The following is a 6,897-nucleotide window of genomic DNA, read 5'->3' on the forward strand; positions in this document are numbered from 1 at the left end:
TGAGATAGGCAAATGTGGAAGTGGCCTATTGATGCACACTAGGAAATGTTGTCCTTGCATGTCAAATTCCCCAAATTTGACTATAGTGGCCGCCATGGTGATGAATATGGGCAAAGAAAACATGTTTCAAACATGTTTTGCTAGTGGTGCATGTTAGAAATAATAAAATAAGAGTATGAAAAAAAAGGAAAAAAAAGTGTTCATCTTTCACCATTGCTCTTGGCGAATGTCCTAAGGAAAGAAAAGAAAAATTTTGCTCATCCATTTTCACTTCTTGGCCGAAAATACTAAGGAAAAAGGGGGAGGATTTTTGCTTCATGCTTGGTTTGGAAGAGATCTAGAAGGAGATTTGGCTAAGTTTGCATCAAGATTAAGGTATGTATGAGGTTGTGTTAGGGGTTTCATGCATGTCTTGGTTGCTAACTTGATGTGCATGTTAGCCATGGCTCAAATCTTTGTTATGCCATGGAAATGGTATTTGGCCAAAGTTGTTATGGTGTTAATGCCATTGCATGCTAAATATCAAGCTTGATAATGATTCATGTGATGGTAGATTGAGGGTTCTTAGATTTTCTTTTAGCATTTTTGAATGAGATACTAAGTTCTTTGTTTAACCATGACCAAATTGAAGCGGTATGGTGTTGTGGTATTCGCCATGTTGTATCCATAAATATGATTCATGCATGTTGCATGGTGAGTAAGATTTAAGCTTTGGATATGTGTGTATATTTGGATATAAGCCACTTGAGAATTCGCCATTGCACCTACATGAATATATGTTTGCACATGATGAATTGGTATGACATGTATACTATTTTGAGGTGTCTATTTGCTTGTGATGTTGTTTGGTTTATGAAATAAATGAGAGATGTGTATAGAACTACAATATGTAATGCGTTAATTAGGAAAATGTATGCTGTTTTTTTGTGTAGTATAAGGTGTAAAATTTGCCTCCACATAGACATGCATATTCGGCCAAAGGAAGTAGATTGGTGTGCATGTATTCGGTTAGAGGCAACCATATTGAAGCCTTATTTTGGCTTAGATTGTTGACCAAATGGGTAATAAGTGAGGATGGTTGCCGAATATACAAATATACATATGCATGTGTAATTGAACTATAAATGTATAGCAAGATGATTAAACTAGTTTATTTATCTATTAAGCCCGAGAAGTTAAAGAAGGAGAAACAAGCAAGGGCAAAGCCAAGGACATCGAGTAGCCGGGTCGAAACCGTTATACTCAACACAAGGTAAGTCCTTAAGCACTTGTTGTGAGAACTCCTTGATAGATATTTTCGGAGTGATTCTCCTATTTATTATTATGATTATATGTACAAATTGAATTTAGTAAGTTGCTTTACCATGATGAATTGACATAAGGCACAATGTGTGCAAAGACCATATGGCACTATGTGTGCGATTTACTATGGCACTATGTGTGCGATTCACTATGGCACTATGTGTGCGATTTACTATGGCACTATGTGTGCGATTCACTATGGCACTATGTGTGCGATTCACTATGGCACTATGTGTGCGATTTACTATGGCACTATGTGTGCGATTTGCTATAGCACTATGTGTGCGATTTGCTATAGTCACATTCGGTTGTGGAAATAAATTGTGCATGAACGAGGTAAGTGATTGAGTTACTAACTAAATATCGAATTGGGATTGTACGGTGTACGCATAAAATTATCTAGTGCATTGTTGTTCCAACTTGAGGAAACGGATTCAAATCGATTGGGCTGACTTGTCGCTTGATTTGGTTGAAGGATTGGGCATGAGATCGAACCAAAATCTTAGAAATTGCAGTATAGTTTGATATGGCTGGAAACATCTATTTTGTATTATTTGATTATTCACTTATGATTGTTATTGTTGATGGTAGAGTAGTGCTTACGACTTCATCGAGTTATGTACTCATTTGGTGTGCTTATTTGTTGTTTATTTAGGTTCTTGATCCATTTTGCATGCTCGGGACTGTCATCGAAGTCATCACACCGTCTAGCGACTTTTTGGTATCTTCTTCTTAGATGGTTTAAGAAAACATTTCGGCATGTATAGGCTATTATGTTTTGTTTGAACTCGGTATGTAAAATATTGCCTAGCCATGCGAAAATGGCTTATGAATGTTTGAGCATAATGTTATAATTATTTGGTATGTATATGCTCATTAAGAGGCATGGAAGTGTTTGGCAATGACCAGCCATTAGAATGGGTCATCATGCTTATATTTTGGACCATATATGAAAAAGGGGTGGTTGAATCATAGAGACTATGTGTTAGAGAAAGTCTATCCTAGAATATGATGCTGGCAGCAACAGTGACGTGGATGTGAAAATCACTAAAAATAGTAGGAATAGAATTAAATAGTGAATAAATTATGTAAATGAACCTTGATGAGTCTATTTTCATATGGAGGAAACGAAACGGTTATATGAGTTGTATGTTGAGAGATATTTGGGTTTTAGTGGAACGGGGCCAGAACAGTTTCTGGATTCCCTGCTCGGACTTTGAAAATTCATTATAAATTAACCAGAAATAATTAGGAGTCATACCATATATGTATGAATTCCTCTTTGAGTCTAATTTCTATAGAAACAAACGGTACCAGTATTGAAGTCCTGCACAGGGAGTTATTTGAGTTGTAACGCGTGAAGGTCAGTGTAGTCGGCCCCTGTAACACGGGTGACTTTAACTAATAAACTGTACCAATTGGCCCAACCAAAAATTCTAGAAAAAAATATGTAGACGGAAATGTGAGTCTAGTTCCAGAAAAAAATTACGAAACTGATTTTCGAGTTCTAGAACTCAAGTTATGATTTTTGAAGCGACTAGTACACAGATTGGCAGCTTGTCTGGAACTTTTCAATAAGTGGTTTGAAGTCTGTTAACACCTCGTGTTCGACTCCCATGACGGTCTCGGTTCGGGTGTTACAATTTTATTGGTATCAGAGCCATGGTTTAGTCGGTTCTAGGACTACCATGGCACGTATGAGTCTAGCTATACATGCCTTAATGTTAATGTTTAAACGTGTGATGACTTCTGACGGTTAAAATGTTTTTTTTTGTTTTGATTAGTAAATGGATCCCGTAGAGAGAACCTTGGCGGATGACGCCGAAAGTGTAGCGGCTGCTCCTGCACAAGGGACGCCGCTGTTGAACCTCGGTCATCTGCGAATAATCAAGGTGAGGGGGCTAAACAAGCCTTCTTTACCATGATGAATGAGTGGGTCGCGCAATATGCCCGAACCAATCCGGCTGTCCAACAAATCCCGAATTTGAATAATCCACCCCAAGAGCCCGTAATGCCATCGCCATCGACCTCGTGAGGCTGAGTAAGCCACCGTAGATTTGATTAGGAAGCGCGGGCTGAAGAGTTCAGGTCGTAATTACTGATGATGCCGAAGGGCCGAAGTTCGCTTGACAACACCATTCGGTGTTTGATGAACTGTCATGCACACCGATGAATGTCTAAAGTGTGCTATATCCTTGTTATGGACTCACCTACTATTGGTGGAGGACCTTGATTTCCATAGTTCCAAACGAACGAGTTATTTGGGATTTCTTTCAAACAGAGTTTCAAAGAAATATATTAGTCAACGGTTCATTGATCAAAAGCGTAAGGAATTCCTGGAACTCAAGCAAGGCCGCATGACAGTATCTGAATACGAACATGAGTTCGTAAGACTCAGTCGGTATGCCCGGGAGTGTGTGGCTGATGAGGTTGCTATGTGCAAGAGGTTTGAAGAAGGGTTGAATGAAGATCTAAGATTACTAGTGGGTATTTTGGAGATAAAAGAATTCGTAACACTAGTTGAACGAGCCTGCAAGGCGGAGGAACTTGGAAAGGAGAAGAAGAAGGCTGAATTTGAAGCTAGAGACTATCGCAAAAGATCGACGGTAAAGCTCCGCTTTTTGTAAAGAAGTTCGTGGAGGACACCAATAGATCGAGGACGATCAAGGGGATTTCCATTAGACCACGACCATTGACGGACTCCCGAGCTACTTGGTAGCTAGTGTGGGCAATAACCGCCAAGAGAAATCAATGCCCCCAATGTGGGAGAAGACACATAGGTGAATGTTGGGGTAAGACTACCAATAAGGCTTGTTACGGATGCGGTTCAAGGACCACCTCATTAGAGATTGTACGGGCTCGATGAGAAGAATAGGATGCAAGGTGCGAGACCTAGTGGAATGACAGCTAGAGGTAGACCACCAAGAATTTCAGGAGGTAGGGGTGGTAGTCAGAGAGGGGCTACTGATACGACTGTTCGATCCGAGACTCGCGCTCCTGCTAGAGCATATGCCATCCGCGCACGAGAGGAGGCATCCTCCCCTGACGTTATCACCGGTACTTTCACTCTTTTCGATACTAATGTGATTGCTTTGATTGACCCCGGTTCTACTCATTCTTATATATGCGAAACCTTAGCATCCAAAGAAGACTTTGCCTATTGAGTCTCATCGAGTTTGTAATTCGGTGTCAAACCCTTGGGTCATTACGTGCTTGTCAACAAAGTGTGTAAGAAAAGTCCCCTAGTGTTTCGAGGTTTTTGTTTTTCGGCGGACTTGATGCTTTTGCCGTTCGACGAATTTGACGTTATTCTTGGGTTGGATTGGTTGACCATGCACGATGCGGTTATAAATTGCAAAGGCAAGACTATCGATCTGAGGTGCGCTAATAACGAGATTGTTCGGGTTGAGTCTACGGACTTAAAGGGGTTGCCAGCTGTAATATCAGCGATGTTGGCCCAGAAATATGTAAGAAAAGGGTGCGAAGCGTACCTTGCGTATGTGCTCGATGACAAGGAGTCGGAAGGGAAACCCGAATTTGTGCCAGTGGTTTATGAATTCCCGGATGTTTTCCTCAAGAATTGCCGGTTTACCACTGCTCGGAAATAGAATTTGGCATCGAATTGGTACCGGTACCACTCAATTTCGATAGCTCCGTATCGTATGGCACCAACGGAATTAAAGGAGTTGAAAGCTCAGTTGCAAGAATTGGTGGATAGAGGTTTTGCTCGCCCGAGTTTTTCGCCTTGGGGTGCGCCGGTGTTGTTCGTGAAGAAGAAGGATGGAACCATGCGATCGTAGATCGACTATCGTCGCCTTAACAAAGCGACGATAAAGAACAAATATCCGCTGCCACGTATTGATGACTTGTTCGATCAATTGAAGGGAGCCTCGGTGTTCTCGAAAATAGATTTGAGATCGGGCTACTATCAATTGCGAATCCGAGATTCGAGCGCGCCCAAGACCGCCTTCGAACGAGATATGGTCACTATGAGTTCCTAGTGATGCCGTTTGGGCTCACTAATGCCCTCAAGGTATTTATGGATTTAATGAATCGAATCTTTAGACCATATTTGGATCGATTCGTAGTCGTATTCATTGATGACATCTTGGTCTATTCAAGAAATGAGACCGAACATGCTGAACACTGCGGTTAGTGCCGCAAATTTTACGGGACAAGCAATTATATGCTAAGTTCAGCAAGTGTGAGTTCGTTAAGAGAGGTTAGCTTCTTGGGTCATGTGGTATCTGATCGGGTATTCGAGTCGACCGAATAAAATTTCAGCCATACTAAATTGGAAGCCTCAGAAATATTACCGAGGTTCAAGCTTTTTGGGGCTTGCTTGTTATTACCGACGATTTGTAAAGGCTTCTCAACGATAGCCACGCCGATGACGGCTACTCCAAAAGGATGTTAAGTTCGAATGGATTTGAGAAATGCCAAAAAGTTTCGATCAACTGAAAACTTATTTGACTGAAGCCCCAATTCTAGTGCAACCCGAGTCCCAAGGAGTTTGTTATCTATAGCGACGCCTCTCTACTTGGGTTAGGTTGCGATTAATGCAAGAAGGTCGAGTTGTGGCCTATGCGCCGAGGCAATTAAAGCCACATGAGAAAAATTATCCGACTCATGATCTCGAATTGGCCGCCATCGTATTCGCCTTTAAAGATTTGGCGACATTACTTATTTGGTGAAAGGTGCCATGTATACTCGGATCACAAAAGTCTCAAGTATTTGATGACCCAAAGAGACTTAAATCTGCGACAAAGACGTTGGCTCGAGCTGTTAAAGGATTATGAGCTGATCATTGACTATCACCCGAAAGGCGAATGTGGTTGCGGATGCCTTGAGTCGTAAATCGTTATTCACTTTACGAGCAATGAATGTGCACTTGTCTATCTCGATCCGACAAAGGTGTTAGTGGCTGAATTGAAAGCCAAACCATTATTGACACACCAAATTCGAGAAGCTCGTAAAGTCGATGACGAGTTGGTTGCAAAACGGGCTGCGTGTGTTCAACAAGGACTCGGAGTTCCAAATCGACGATGACGATTGTTTGAGGTTCAAAAGTCGCCTCTGTGTCCCAAAGAATTCGAACTCATTTCGATAATTCTAAATGAAGCCCATTGTAGTCGAATGGCAATCCACCCGGGAGTACGAAGATGTACAATGATTTGAAACGCCGATTTTGGTGGCATGGTATGAAGCGAGACATCTCCGACTTTGTTTCGAGATGTTTAACATGTCAACAAGTGAAAGCGAACATCAAGTGCCTTCAGGATTACTTCAGCCAATCACGATACCCGAGTGGAAATGGGATCGAGTCACAATGGACTTTGTATCCGGACCGCCATTGTCGCAAGTAAGAAGGATGCGGTTTGGGTCGTGGTAGATCGATTGACTAAGTCGGCCCACTTTGTCCCCGCGACGCACGGATTTTTCAATGGACAAATTAGCGGAATTGTACGCTGCTCGATTGTGAGATTACACGGGTGCCTATTTCTATCGTGTCGATAGAGATCCGAGATTTACCTCGCGATTTTGGAAAAAGTTGCAAGAAGCTTTGGGTACCAAGTTGCATTTCAAAGACCGCTT

This window comes from Gossypium arboreum, chromosome 6 (assembly GCF_025698485.1).
Source record: "Gossypium arboreum isolate Shixiya-1 chromosome 6, ASM2569848v2, whole genome shotgun sequence".
Lineage (NCBI taxonomy): Eukaryota > Viridiplantae > Streptophyta > Magnoliopsida > Malvales > Malvaceae > Gossypium > Gossypium arboreum.